Raw genomic sequence first — 16,159 nt, 5'->3', positions numbered from 1 at the left:
AGCCCCACGTTGGGCGCCAATTATGTTAGGGATAAAATCCATGTTACGTTAATATGCTGTGGGGCTCCAAATCAGAGCTGGTTATGGCAGCCACCATGAGAAAGCAATAGACACAGGCATCACGGTCGTGTCTTAGAGCAATCTGAGTTTATTGTATACATTGCCTTATTCTTATACAGAAAATAGTAGGCGTATCAGAGGTTGAACTGCTTTACAGAGGTCGACCTGTTTTACTGGTACATAATTTTGTCTTCTCTATAAACAATGCTTTATTTGTTTGTATGTAGACATCGTGTCTGGTATCCTGATTATCATCACACTCTACATATTAATCACATGCCCTACCTAGACAGCAGACAATGATCAAAGCATTCCTCACAACCTTTGTAAACAAAAGCTGAACAAGATCTTGGAGACATGATGGACATTTAAGATTACACCTCCACTTCATTTAGCAGAGCTTTTCATAGGACACAGAATAGAGTGTACAATTTAGGCCTACAGCCTCCGGAAACGTATATTACAGATGGATGAAATGTATACATATATAAGTTTTCATGTTCATAACCCTCACAGTAGCATGCAGCAAGTGCGCATTGTCATTATGTACTAGCTGTGTGCCATGCGGGCGGTACACAGCGAATTATGGTCATGTGAGCCCGGCTAGCCAACTTTTTGGTCCTCCTAAATCCTAATGATTTCTCTAGCACCATTATGCATCCTTAGACATGGGGCTTGCGCTGGATTTTATCAGAGGATAGAAATTAATATGTCTGTCCATCAGAAATGGGAATGGGGGGTGTACATGCCTGTCACAGCTGTGCAGAGAAAATCTGATTCTTTTACCAAAATTGGACTCTTCGCCTAATTTTAATACAACGCTGGAAGACTTCAAATTAGGATTGTAAAGGTAATAGGGCCCGTATAACAGTATACTGTATTAGTGATATGGCAATCTCCTTATCAGCACTATTACATACACAGCTTAGATTGCAGGAAAAAAAACTGCTAACTGGTTCCGTTTAAAGGAGTTGTCTAGAAAACCAAATTCATGTACCCACTGAGGGAATTCTTGGCGAATAAATGGGGGGATCACTCCTTCAGTACCCTCATCTGTAAGCCAGAGGGTGGAGAACATCTACAAAGAGTGCTTTCTCTCTGGAGGACCCAATATGTCTGCATAACATGGGCAGCTCATTGTACCAATGTAAATTGTGTAATACACAAAGTCCCCTCTAGGAGCGCTGCAGGGAAAAAAGATCACTACATAACATTCCTGCAGTGGGTTACCCTGTGATTTACGTATCTATGGAGGGTTCCTCTAAGGAAAAAGTGTCTGAACAAATCAGATGACCCCGGTGATTGTATAATTCTAGGAAAATAAATCACAATCATGTTGTAACAGATTAAAATATTCATTATTGTTACATCCAGGCAGATGCAGGGCTTGTTCTAATGTGTCAGAGCTGTCGCATAGAATTAATCTACAATTTACAGTAGCACGGAAAACTATTGCAAATCTCAAAGGAGCTGAGCCTTTGAAGATCGGTAACCAAGGAGCTATTCACCATAGTCTGTGATGGGCAAAATGCCAAGTAGCTAAGCAACGTGAGGCTTGTAAACATACCCTGTGCCTCACAGCAAACATCTCATGTAACTGCAGTGTTGGGAACATTTTCTCTTGGACATATTGTACTCTGGAATGGAGAGTTTTCCCAGGCTGCGAGCCTTAGGGTGTGTGGTATGCGGTGACCCGGTGTCTCCATGCCCATCTCCTGCATGCCCACCTGAACTCTTCTGTGACCTGGCTCCACTGATCTACAGGTCAGTCCTGCTGTCTTCTTCTCACCCTCAATTTACCAGTCAAGAACTTGAGTCTAAGCTGCGAACCGGTGAGATAGAAAGATTGCAGACCTACCGGCTCAGAAACCGTCCTGAGGACCAACACAGCTATGAACACCAGGAGCTGTTCCCGGTCCTGCCTGGTAAGGATTCTATGACTGTGGCACGGCGATACCCCTCGCTTCAGAAAAACTCCCCAGGCTTCTTTTCTAATCTTGGACACTTGCAGAGGCGACTGGTTTCTGGTAGGTGGATTTTGGAATATTTATTGTGTAGATGAATGTGATCTATAGTTTGAGACTGCAGAAGAGTACTGAGGAGTAATGTGGGTACAGATGATGGTTTCCCTATTCTTCAATGGCTGGCCCCCTCTTCCAATGTTTTCTTCATGCTTGGAGACCTAACTGAGTACACAGGAGCCCTATTTTTTGGAGTGGTGAGACCGCCTCGCTGGTTAGATGTTTTTGCATATGGAACGGGCGATGGTGTTATTTAAATATATAAATTGTACTCTACTAAACAAGCTGGAATTATGTGCCCCCCCCCCCCCTCCCATTGGAGGATATAAATTTGTTCAATGTTACATATAGTTAACTGGAGTTTCACACTTATATGTCTTCTTAGAACAGTCTCCGTACTCCACACATGCAGGATTAATACAGCATAGATGCAGGATACATCTCTGTTACTTCCCTTGGCATCTCTTACCACCATGTCCTTTACAAATAAGGGGATGACTTTCGGCAGGACAAGGCACTTTGTATTTGCATGTATATCCATCTTCACTAACTGCTGTCCTTATACTTCATACTTCTCGTTGCACTCTTTACTATCAAAGGTCCGCGGGACGTCAACCTCGCGGCCTAATTCACTGTAGATGCCAGAGCACGTCACTAAATGTAGGAGCTTCGTGTCACTGCAGGCTTCCATATACCGTAGGGGAGAATATCACCTCAAGGGACTTTAATCTCTCGTGAATGTAATATTATCTCATATTAACATGTAGCGCTGTCATCTCCAAAGTGCTCTGTTTCCCATCACACTGTTTTAGGTTGCCTGTCCACGGGCGTTGCGGGATCCTATGGTGGATCTCCGCCGAGGGAGCCGCCACCCGGGAGCAGGAGCCAGCATACGGATCTCCACTGCCAGCCTATCTGACAGAGCGAGCGGAGACAGAGCGAGCAGAGAATCGCAATGATTCTCCACTGGTGGACAGGGGGGTGGCGCTTTCCAAAGCAACGCTATGGAAAGCTTCAGACAGCATGATTCGCCCGCGATTTACCGCTGGTGAAATCACGCCCGTGGACAGGGGCCTTATACTTCATATCACATCATTGAACATCCTATATCATGTAAACATCCTATAACAGCCATCGTGTAAGCATTATATAACTCTCATTGTCTTACTAAACATGAAACATCACCAAACATCACCAAATTCTTGCATTCCCCGTATCACAGTCCCTGGAAAGACACTCCCTCAGTACGAGCTCATCTGTCATAGTCACTGTCCCTACTGTGCATACTTTAAAGTTGTCAGACCGGTCTTACCTTTCTTGTAGCTTTTGACAACTACAAGTCCACGGTGCCATTGTCTTCTTAAGGGACCATGTCACCTTCAGAAAGGAAGACTCTCTCCTTCCACGTGATATGTAATATTTTAGCCCCTGGATCATCGGGCCCTCTCACTGACATCTCTGCTGGGTCTCTGATAACGGCTGCTGCCACGTCCTTCACAGCCCTGAATGCAGCTCTCACACTGATGCTGCCCACACACTGGAGAGTGTGAGTCTATCTCTCTGCCTCTGTGAAGCAGCTCCTGTTGCTGTCCACACACCAGTTTGGGGTTTGCCTCTCTGCCTCTGTGAAGCAGCTCCTCTTGCTGTCCACACACCAGTTTGGGGTTTGTCTCTCTGCCTCTGTGAAGCAGCTCCTGTTGCTGTCCACACAACAGTTTGGGGTTTGTCTCTCTGCCTCTGTTAAGTGGCTCCTGCTGCCCACACACTAGTCTGGAGTCTGTCTCTCATTGCATCTGTGAAGCAGCTCCTGTGCCCACACACTGGACTGGAATCCAGCTCTGAGCACCCCACTTTAAAAAAAGACATAGACAAACTAGAGCAAGTTCAGAGAAGAGTTAGCAAGAAGGTAGGCGGTCTGCAAATCATATCCTATGAAAAACAGTTAAAAGATCTGGGAATGTTTAGCTTGCAAAAAAGAAGGCTGAGAGGAGACTTAATAGCTGTCTACAAATATCTGAAGGGCTGTCACAGTGCAGAGGCATCAGCCCTATTCACATTTGCACAAGGAAAGACTAGAAGCAATGGGATGAAACTGAAAGGGAGGAGACACAAATTAGATATTAGAAAAAACTTTTTGACAGTGAGGGTGATCAGTGAGTGGAACAGGTTACCACGGGAGGTGGTGAGTTCTCCTCCAATGGAAATGTTCAAACAAAGCCTGGACAGAGATCTGTCTGGGATGATTTAGTGAATCCTGCACTATGCAGAGGGTTGGGCCAGATGACCCAGGAGGTCCCTTCCAACTCTACTATTCTATAAGTCTGTCTCTCTGCCTCTATGAAGCAGTTCTTGCTGCTGTTTACACACTGGACTGTAGTCTGTCACTTTGCCCCCGTAAAGCAGCTCCTACTGCTGGCTGCACACTGGTCTGGACTATGTCTCTCTGCCTCTGTGAAGTAGCTCCTGCTGTTCACACACTTAGCTGGAGTCTGCCTCTTCCTGTTTCTGTGAATCAGCTTTTGCTGCTGTCTATACACTAGTCTGAAGTCTGTTTCTGTGAAGAAGCTTCTGCACCCCCCCCCCCCCCACACACACACACACACACACACACTGGACTGGAGACTGTTTCTCACTGCCTCTGTGAAGCATCTCCTGCTGCCCACACACTGGTCTGGAATCGGTCTCTCTGCCTCTATTAAGCTGCTTCTGCTGCCCCCACAGTGGACTGGAGTCATCTTTCTGCCTCTGTGAAGCATCTCCTGCTGCCCCCATTGGTCTGAAATCTGACTCTCTGCTCTGTGAAGCAGCCCCTGCTGCTGACACACTGGTCTGGAATCTGTGTCTCTGCCTCTGTGAAGCAGCTTCTCCTGCTGGCTACACACTGGTATGGAGTATGTCTTTCTGCCTCTGTGAAGCTGCTCTTGCTGCTATCTACACACTGGTCTGGAGTCTGTCTCTCTGCCTCTGTGAAACAGCTCCTGCTGCCCACACACTGGTCTGGAGTCTGTCTCTTTCTGCCTCTGTGAAACAGCTCTTATTGCCCACACACTGGGCTGGAGTGTTTCTCTGTGCCCCTCTGAAGCAGCTTCTCCTACTGGCTACACACTGGTATGAAGTCTGTCTCTCTGCCTCTGTGAAGCTGCTCTTGCTGCTATCTACACACTGGTCTGGAGTCTGTCACACTGCCTCTGTGAAGTTGCTCCCGTTGCCCACACACTGAGCTGGAATCTGTCTCTTTCTGCCTCTCTGAATCAGCTCTTTCTGCTGTCTACACACTGGTCTAGAGTCTGCCTCTGTGTAGCAGCTTCTGCTGCACATGCACTGGTCTGGAATCTGTGTCTCTGCCTCTGTGAAGCAGCTTCTCCTGCTGGCTACAAACTGGTATGGAGTATGTCTTTCTGCCTCTGTGAAGCTGCTCTTGCTGCTTAATACACACTGGTCTGGAGTCTGTCTCCTTCTGCCTCTGTCAAACAGCTCTTATTGCCCACACACTGGGCTGGAGTGTTTCTCTGTGCCCCTGTGAAGCAGCTTCTCCTACTGGCTACACACCGGTATGAAGTCTGTCTCTCTGCCTCTGTGAAGCTGCTCTTGCTGCTATCTACACACTGGTCTGGAGTCTGTCACTCTGCCTCTGTGAAGCTGCTCTTGCTGCTATCTACACACTGGTCTGGAGTCTGTCACTCTGCCTCTGTGAAGCTGCTCCCGTTGCCCCCACACTGAGCTTGAATCTGTCTCTTTCTGCCTCTCTGAATCAGCTCTTTCTGCTGTCTACACACTGGTCTAGAGTCTGCCTCTGTGTAGCAGCTTCTGCTGCACATGCACTGGTCTGGAATCTGTGTCTCTGCCTCTGTGAAGCAGCTTCTCTTGCTGGCTACACACTGGTATGGAGTATGTCTTTCTGCCTCTGTGAAGCTGCTCTTGCTGCTAAATACACACTGGTCTGGAGTCTGTCTCTCTGCCTCTGTGAAGCAGCTCCTGCTGCCCACACACTGGTCTGGAGTCTGTCTCCTTTTGCCTCTGTGAAGCTGCTCCCGTTGCCCACACACTGAGCTGGAATCTGTCTCTTTCTGCCTCTCTGAATCAGCTCTTTCTGCTGTCTACACACTTGTCTAGGGTCTGCCTCTGTGTAGCAGCTTCTGCTGCACATGCACTGGTCTGGAATCTGTGTCTCTGCCTCTGTGAAGCAGCTCCTGCTGGCCACACACCGGTCTGCAGTCTATCTCTGCCTCTGTGAATCAGCTCTTTCTGCTCTCTACACATTGGTCTGGAGTCTGTCTCTGTAAAGCAGCTGTTGCTGTCCACGCACTAGACTGCAGTCTGTCTCTCACTGGCTCTGAGAAGCAGCTACTGCTGCACATGCTGGACTTTGTCCCTCTTTCTCTGCCTCTGTGAATCAGCTCTTGCTGCTGTCTACACACTGGTCTGGAGTCTGTTTCTGTGAATCAGCTCTTGCTGCTGCCAACACACTGGTCTGAAGTCTGTTTCTCACTGCCTCTGTGAAGCAGCTCCTGCTGCCCTCACAGTGGACTGGAGTCTGTCTCTCTGCCTCTGTGAAGCATCTCCTGCTGCCCACACACTGGTCTGGAATCGGTCTCTCTGCCTCTATTAAGCTGCTTCTGCTGCCCCCACAGTGGACTGGAGTCATCTCTCTGCCTCTGTGAAGCATCTCCTGCTGCCCCCATTGGTCTGAAATCTGTATCTCTGTCTCTGTGAAGCAGCCCCTGCTGCCCACACACTGGTCTGGAATCTGTGTCTCTGCCTCTGTGAAGCAGCTTCTCCTGCTGGCTACACACTGGTATGGAGTATGTCTTTCTGCCTCTGTGAAGCTGCTCTTGCTGCTATCTACACACTGGTCTGGAGTCTGTCTCTCTGCCTCTGTGAAACAGCTCCCGTTGCCCACACACTGAGCTGGAATCTGTCTCTTTCTGCCTCTCTGAATCAGCTCTTTCTGTTGTCTACACACTGGTGTAGAGTCTGCCTCTGTGTAGCAGCTTCTGCTGCACATGCACTGGTCTGGAATCTGTGTCTCTGCCTCTGTGAAGCAGCTCTTATTGCCCACACACTGGGCTGGAGTGTTTCTCTGTGCCCCTGTGAAGCAGCTTCTCCTACTGGCTACACACTGGTATGAAGTCTGTCTCTCTGCCTCTGTAAAGCTGCTCTTGCTGCTATCTACACACTGGTCTGGAGTCTGTCACTCTGCCTCTGTGAAGCTGCTCCCGTTGCCCACACACTGAGCTGGAATCTGTCTCTTTCTGCCTCTCTGAATCAGCTCTTTCTGTTGTCTACACACTGGTGTAGAGTCTGCCTCTGTGTAGCAGCTTCTGCTGCACATGCACTGGTCTGGAATCTGTGTCTCTGCCTCTGTGAAGCAGCTCCTGCTGGCCACACACTGGTCTGCAGTCTATCTCTGCCTCTGTGAATCAGCTCTTTCTGCTCTCTACACACTGGTCTGGAGTCTGTCTCTGTAAAGCAGCTGTTGCTGTCCACGAGACTTTGTCTCTCTTTCTCTGCCTCTGTGAGGCAGCTCCTGCTGCCCATACACTGGCCTGTAGTCTGTCTCTCTGCCTCTGTGAAGCAGCTCTTGCTGCTGTCTACACACTGGTCTGGAGTCTGTCTCTGTGAAGCAGCTTCTCCTGCTGCCCACACACTAGACTGAAGTCTGTCTCTCATTGACTCTGAGAAGCAGCTCCTACTGCCCACACACTGGACTTTGTCTCTCTTTCTCTGCCTCTGTAAAGCAGCTCCTGCTGCCCATACACTGGCCTGTAGTCTGTCTCTCTGCCTCTGTGAAGCAGCTCTTGCTGCTGTCTACACACTGGTCTGGAGTCTGTCTCTGTGACGCAGCTTCTCCTGCTGCCCACACACTAGAGTGAAGTCTGTCTCTCATTGACTCTGAGAAGCAGCTCCTACTACCCACACACTGGACTTTGTCTTTCTCTCTCTCTCCACCTCTGTAAATCAGCTCCTGCTGCCCATACACTGGTCTGGAGTCTAGCTTGCTGCCTCTGGAAGCAGCTCCTGGTGTCCACACACTGGTTTAGAGTCTGTCTCTTTCTGCTCCTGCTGTCCACACATTGGACTGGAGTCTGTCTCTCCCTCTGTGAAGTAGAGCCTGTTGCTGTGCACACACTGGTTTTGAGTCTGTCTCTCTGCCTCTATAAAACAGAAACAGTGCCGTACAGTGCCTACAGAAATAATACCCCAAAGTGCTCACAGAAATAGTGCCATAGAGTGATATAGTACTTATAGGAATAATGCAATAAAGCACTCACAGAAACAGTGCCATATAGTGATTACAAGAATGCCATAAGGTGCTCACAGAATTAATATTATACCATGCCCTTTATTCCTTTTTGTATCTCTGTATGGCTTTTTACTGTGTTACATGTGTCATGTTCTTCTTTTCTTCATGCAGGACACTCAAGTTGGAGTCGAACTAATAGCCAACAAGATGAAAAAAAAACATCCAAGACATCATCCAGTGTTAGATATGAAACAGCACAAAATACAAAACCATCTAATACAGTGACATATGGTCTGTTCCCCCCTCTCCTTGACGTATGGGCCCAGCATGATGCAATGCAGAGGTCTATTACACTGCGGATATAGCATCTTAATGTCTTCATTTAGTCCAATGGTCTCCAAATTGTGACTGATAGTAGCTGGGCCACCAAAAGAAATTTATGGACCACATGTGGGCAACACATGTCAAATAAAGGGAACCATGTTGGAAGCCAAGTATGCCCATTCTTACCCACTGATAGCTTCCATGCAAGGACTGGTAAGTATTGGGTGAATTTGGAACCCTGACAGCAGCATCTAGTGTACCGCTCTGATAGCTGCCATACAGTGCTTACAGGGAGAGGGATAAACAGGAATACGGCCAAACAGTGCTTACTTTAGACGAAGCAATGACAGGGGAGTTGCATACAGAGCTATATCTGTGTGTATAGTTTTACTATCCTGCCTCATCTAGTCCTCCAGCAGTACAACAGAGCAATTCCCTGCCCTCTTATTATCATGAGATGACTGTGTTCATCTTGTCGCAGTCTGTGCAGCAAAGCTGACAAGTGAGCTGCAGAAATCGGGAAGCGCGAGCCTATTGTGTTCTGTAGTAGTCAGTGTGAGAACTGCAATATTTCAAAAGGTTTTTCTTGTATGGAAACACACATTAAACTAGTGTTACTAATGCTGCTGGGCGAATATGTACTTTCTTCCATATTTTTCTTAACTTCTGAGTCCCCACATATAGAGTTTTCATACTTAACATGTCAGAAAAGAGTAAACGAAACAAGAAAAAGAAGTGAGAAAAATACTTTGCACTGCAAAATAAATCAGATTCTATGAATAAGTACGGTGAAAACCACTTCCTGCCGTGAGATAATGTGGAGAGCTAAGGCGATAAGATCCTAGAGAAATACAGATAATGACAACATGTATGCGCAAAAGTGATATGTCTGCGGAAACGTGGAGCCATGTGCTGCACGCAAGTGTCCCATTTAAGTAACCTAGTTCTGCTTATAACAAAAGATTTCTAAAACTATAGTGACCTGCAAGGGGAAGGGAGAAGGGAAACTGACTAAAGGCCTCCAGCTCTCAGTTACCTCCAGCCATGGCCAGTCTAATGTTATATTACCCTCTATGGTACTTTCTTACACCACCGTACCATATGGTGCTCTCTCATACAATTGTATGAGTAAAGGGCAGGAGTTCCCAGGATGCAGATCTGGACCACAATGGGGATTCACCCCAGCCCTTGGTAGGTTCCCCGGCTCACCTATGCCCCGAGGAAGACTCCATGCCTGTGCAGTGGTTCGGTTATTCTTTCTAGTCAGTGTTCTCCAGGGGCTACGAGGTGAAATATTACTTTGCCACATTTTGAAATAAACTTTTAAAGGGGTTGTCCAGTTGTAAACTATTGATAGCTTACATTCAGAACGGCCATGAATAGTAAATCAGCGAGGCTCCACCGGCCAGGCACCACACTGATCAGCTACTGGCAGGGCCAGTGAGCTTGTGGACTAAGCTGATTTCTGCAGTGGCCAGGGTTGGTATTACAGGCAAAGTTCCCATTCACTCCAATGCCTGTCATACCAACCATGGCCACTGCAGAGAGAACAGAGCTGTCGGCTGTAGAAATCAGCTCAGTAATCAGCTATTATTGATGGGTAGGCCATCAATAGCGTACAACTGGACAACCCCTACAAGTCTGCCCTGCCTTAGTTATGCAAAATACAAAAAAGTAATAAAAGAATAAAGAAATATTAACTCTTTTCTTCTTTTAGTTTTCAGACAGTTTTATTTTTGATTTCTCACCACAGGTTTAGGTCACCTGCACACAAGCAGGTCAAATAAATGTTTATATTTCCCACACAGTGGCTAGACGATGACGCGGGTCCTGCGAGCTTTCTGCAATGTCAATTGCGGAAGGGCAGTCGGTCGGGCGGCTTCTATTGACTTCAATGAAAGCCGTCTGTGCGGAGCCTGCATGTAAATGGAGCATGCTGCAGTTTTTCCTTCGCGAGCAAACATGCAGATGCTCCATTGCTCGTCTGTGTGGGAGACAATCACGGATTCTGCAATTCAAACCCCGTCGTGTGCAGGGGGCCTTAAATGGTCTCTTGGACATTGTCTAGGGAAGACTCAATCCTGTTATACATGGTGCTCCATTCATTTAACAAGCTGCAATGCAGATTAGCTCCCATGCAGAAGGTGTCTTTCTAGTGCCCCTATTGGTGTCAGCTCTGTACATCAATGTCTGACTCTTCTTTTACCATTGCAAGGAATATTACCCAAACCAGACACTCATCTCTTGACTGTTTTGGGATTCTTGCCCCTCATCAGTACAAAGCAGGGTAGCTACTTGTAGGTTTGTACTAAAGAAACAGTTTCCTTCCTTCTGGAGGAAAGCAAATTTGCATCTTTTTTTTTTTTTTTTACCATGGAGCATTACCTGTAAGAGTCCCTCCATGAACTGGCTTTTCTCAATAAAAACTCCCATAGTAATAGGTACAGTGTATTACTACATCTACGTCAATAAGAAAGATGGAACAATACATCTGCAGCGCCACCTATTGGAAGGCAGCATTCCTGCAAGTCAGTGTCAGACTCTTTACACAAGCCTTATAACAATGATTGGGAATTGAATAAAGAGTCTGACGTTGGCTTGCACGAAAGCTACCTTCCAATAGGTGGCGCTGCACAGGTATTGCTTCATCTTCCTTATTTGCATATTTCCCAGAGGAGCATGGATGGCTTTATTGTACTGGATGCTAATTTCTCCAGCAGGGTCTAGGGTATTCTGTAGCTTCCTAATTATGTAGTATGGCATGCGCACGCCTTGCAATAACCAGTCAGACACAAGCTATAGGTCTCGGGTCTAAAACAGGTTCTGGGCGTACAATGCTCAGAGCCTCAGGTTTATTGAAATACATAATACCTGCCCTTTATGGGCGTAAAACATATTACATCAATAACATACTGTATTTTCATTCGTTGGGCCATATAGAATCCCCCGCCCCTCCCCACACCTCTCTCAGGTCCAGTGTATGAGCCAGTCTTTGTCTCCTCAACAAGTGGTCAGGAAAAAGTAGCTTCTTTGTCTCAGAAGTTGAGGGTGGGGGAGGGCTGGGAAAAGGCCCAAAGTGGATACAGTTCTTCAGTCTTGCAGTATAGCAATGTGACTTTAACCCTTAAGAGGCTGCAGAGGAGCTTTACATTAGGGTAACGTTATAGCACACATCTTTCACTATGCCATTGTCCAGCAATTACCATAGGGAAATTATGCGGCCATCAGCCTCTACAGAGTTAAATCACTACAGCTGCGTTATACATCTAGTTTATACAAATTAATAGACATTTTACGCTAACTAATCATCATTTCTACTACATTATAAGTCACCTCACTCACCTTCTAGTTGCTCTCCTTCAGGAGAAATGATACCCTTCCGATCCACGTCATACGCCTCTCACTAGCCAAACCAGAAACCTACTGCACATTGATGAGGGGTAAAAAATCCCCAAAACAGCTGTCTGTGTATGGTATTTGGGCTTTGTTTTCAAATCCTAGTCATTGTTATAAAAGTCTGACATTGGCTTGCAGGAATGCTGTTTTCCAATAGGTGGCGCTGCAGAGGTACTGTTCCATCTTCCTTATTTGCATATTTCCCAGAGGAGCATGGATGGTGTTATAAGTCTCCTCGGTCACCTTCTAGATGCTCTCCTTAAGAAGAAACAATACCCTGCCGGAAACCACATCTGCCTCTGCATCCTATACCTGTGTAATACCACATCTTCCAACTACAGCAAAGTGAATTGGAGTTTCTTTAAAGGGGACTCCATCTAAAAGCATGTTTAAAAATCTGATTATTAATGCAAGTGGGGATGCCATGGTGTACCTTCTTGCAAGCTGTGTTCCCCCTATTTAGCTGTGAGCACAGTGCTAAACCATTTGAGAGAGACAGGCTGCAATAGATATGCTGCCTAAAGCCAGCCATATATTTAAAGGGGTTTTCTGGTATACTATTATTGTTGAGTCCGCGGTCCAGGGGCTACAGCACTCAGATGACCACCTCATGGACTCTTTACTGCATGCCAGGCACAGCGCCATATATTGTATAGTGGCTGTACCTCGCATAGCAGCTCAGTCACATTTATTTAAATAAGACTGAGTTGCGCTCAGGCCATGTGACCAATGAATATGACATCACATGCCTGATAAAAGTCCATGGTGCTCATATGAGTGCCTCGGCCTCATCAATTAGGTGATTAGTGGGGATATTGGGATATTAATGACCTATTCTAAGAGCTCTGTGTAGCACAGAGTGTTAGAATAGCTCTCTACACAGAGCTCTTAGAATAGCTCTCGTTCACGGCCTGAGTTGAGCATTCAATCCCCGTGTGGTTTAGGTAGCCGGCTCAAGGTTGACTCATCCTTCCGAGGTCAGTAAAATGAGTACCCAGCTTGCTGGTTGGTAAAAGATGACTGAGGAAGGGAATGGCAACCCCCCCCCCCCCCCCAAAAAAAAAAACAGTCTGCCAAGAAAACGTCCCAATGTCAGTCATGACTTGGTGCTTACACGAGGGGACTTTACCTATTCTGAGGGTAGGTCACCCATATTAGAGTCCTGGAGAACCCTCTTAAGACAACAGTGCATGCTGCAGCGGTCTCATACCCCTGTGTCAAGACATGCAGAGGAATTAGCCACCGAAGGAATGATCACAGTGGGGTAGCGGGGAAGATGAGTATTTCCTTATTTATGTTAGTAGGGAGAGATTTGGTCAGCACGGCAAATGATCTTGGTGGTTTCAGTACACTTGCAATTTCGGCAATGGTCAACCAAAATTTTCCAAGAGGATGGATCAGGTCTTTGGGTCTGCCGTCATCCATCACAAATAATCATTTGCGTTAGCTTTTCAAGGAATTGTTATCTGAAATGGAGAAATGGTCTATTTTGGTTCACCCTCATCTCACATATGGCCACCTTAAGTGTATGTCACACGTAGTGGAAATGCTGCAGATTTACCACCGCAGAAAACTCAGCGGCAAAATCCGCAGCATTTCTGCAAAGACACATTGGTGCGGATTATGACTGGAAATTAGCTGAGCATCTGCAGACGATTTCAGAAGATACTGCACCTCCTCTCATCTACAGAGTCTTTACGCCCTCACCGCTTCCTTCAACACTCTTAGACTAGGAGATTGGATTAAAAGGAGGTACATGTATGTGTAGCCACCTGTTGACAGTTGGACAGGATCATCAAATGGCCTTCAGGGGGCATGTGACCCATGTGCCCACCCTATAATGGGCCCCTTGTGAGGTTGTCATTCTGTCTGTCTCAGATTACTTGGGTCTTCAACTCAGAGCTAAATGTGTATTGAACTTAGGATATAGAAGAAGCAAGGAAAAGGAGGACTCACCACTTCATGGTAATGTCTTGACCAGACGAGTAACGTGAAGCTGCTGGGCCCCAGTGTAAAATCTTAAACTGGGCCCCCAACTATAAAGCTTCATTGATAGCATTGGTTTGCAATATGAAGAGACTTTATGGGCTCCCTAGGGTTCCTGGGCCCAGATGCGATCGCACCCTGTACACCCCCTATACTTACATCCCCGGTCACTCTTGACCCTTTAAAGGGGTTGTCTACCCTCTTTTCCACTGATGACCTATGCTTTGGATAGGTCATCAGTAGTTGATAGACAGAGGTCCACCGCTTGGGACCTCTGTACATAAGCTGATCATCCCGCCTAGTGCAGCGGACTGGACATTATCATAAGCGGTCGCACGGACGCCGGCTTCACTCCCACTGCGGTCAATGGGAGAGCTGCACTGCTGCTGTACTGGTGCAGTGCCGTAGCTGCGCGGCTCTCCCATTGATTTCAATAGGAGTGAAGCCGTCGCCCGCACTGCCTCCCCTGTCCGCTTATGACAACGTCTGGCCTGCTGCACTGGACAGTGGGTTGGACAATCAGCTAATGAATAGGGGTCCCAAGCAGCATACCCTCGTCCACCAACTAGTGATGGCCTAGCCAGAGCAAAGCTCATCAATGGAAAAGAGGTCAGACAGCCCTTTAAATTTAAAGGTGGGTATGCGTTCTATATTGATCTATATCACACATTAATAGATGTTATGTGGAGTTGAATATGTGCGGTGAAGATCGTAACTACTCACATCATACCAAGCATGTAGCAAGTAACATCTTCTTATGAACCAGGCCTTATACCTCTCTCACACTAGCATATGGTCACTGCGTATTACACGCACAGTTTTCACGCACATGGTGCGCAGTACCAGTATCCCATAGGCTTTAACTGTGCCTCTCACATACAGCTTGAGAAATGCACAAAATTGCGGCATGTACTGTCTTGGCACCAAGATAGTGTATGGGGATTGTCGGCACACAGCCACCAAACATGTCATTGCGTACTTGCTGCGTGCTCACACGTGAGAGATAAACGCAAGGCTTGCAGCTCATTACTCCCATGTCAGAGAGGCTTTAGACCTTTAAAAACAAATACAACCAGGGCTCTAAGGGTTAACCGACCCATTATCAGCACATCAATGTTCAGAGCTCACATCGGCTTCCCGTCTTCTTCTCATACATCGGAAGAAGCCATTATATAGGTTGCAGAGAGCACGCGATCTTCTCGTTTGGGTTACAATTTGCTGACCTCATTAAAAGAAGAATTAGTTGTTATCGAGGACCTGTGGTTTATTGTTTCTATGGATCTGCAAACAAGATATCTGAAGAGATGATGATATGAGGTATAATAACCACTATGTGACAGTTGTATACAGGGTGTAGCTATAAGGACACGGTCATATTTAGAGTTCACGCTCCCCTAGGCACTTTTAGTTCTCACACCCCGAATGAGTCAGTTTAAAGCTGCTGACAGGCACTTTAGATAGTTGTATTCCAAGCCTCCTTAGGCCGAAAGTTATCCCTTCCGACTTACCCAAACACACATGTGCTTGCACAAGCTTCCTACTGTACCAGGATCAAACATATTACATAGATACGGTACCTGGATCAATCTTACTACACAGATACAGTATCAGTACCAAGGTTACTGCATAGATACAGTACCAGAACTAGGGTTACTACAGGTATATGGTAACAGAACCAGGCTTATTATACAGATGTGATACCAGAAACACGGTTACTGCATTGATATGTTACCAGAACCATGTTTCTACATATACTTGGTAACATGACCAAGATTATTGCATAGATATGGTAACAGATCCAAGCTTCTTATATGGATAATGCAACAAAACGAAGCTTACTATTTAGATATGGTAACAGAACCAAGCTTACAACATGAATATAATGCCAAAAGCAAGCTTACCATATAAATTCAAAAACAGAATCAAGCTTACTACATAGAAACAGTAACATAGTATATCTCATTACATAGATACAGAAGCAGAAGAAGGCTTACTACATAGATTCAAAAAGAAAACCAAGCTTTATGCATAAATACGATACCAGAACCAAGCTTACTGTGTAGATAAGACACCAGAATCAAGCTTACTGCATAGTTACAGTATGACAAACTCATTATATAATTGTGGT

At 46.3% G+C, this 16,159-nt stretch overlaps 1 long non-coding RNA gene across 1 annotated transcript; it reads left to right on the top strand.

Annotated features, from left to right (window-relative positions):
- The first annotated feature begins 1,559 nt into the window (after nucleotides 1-1,559).
- Nucleotides 1,560-9,274, top strand: LOC136627394 (uncharacterized). The gene is made up of 2 exons (XR_010792788.1): nucleotides 1,560-2,087; nucleotides 8,497-9,274. It is a non-coding gene; the product is annotated as an uncharacterized lncRNA (long non-coding RNA).
- Nucleotides 9,275-16,159: the final 6,885 nt, after the last annotated feature.

The sequence above is a fragment of the Eleutherodactylus coqui genome, chromosome 5 (genome assembly GCF_035609145.1).
Source record: "Eleutherodactylus coqui strain aEleCoq1 chromosome 5, aEleCoq1.hap1, whole genome shotgun sequence".
Classification (NCBI taxonomy): domain Eukaryota; kingdom Metazoa; phylum Chordata; class Amphibia; order Anura; family Eleutherodactylidae; genus Eleutherodactylus; species Eleutherodactylus coqui.
Note: the sequence above shows the minus strand (reverse complement) of the source record. Positions and strands in the feature narration are given on the sequence as shown.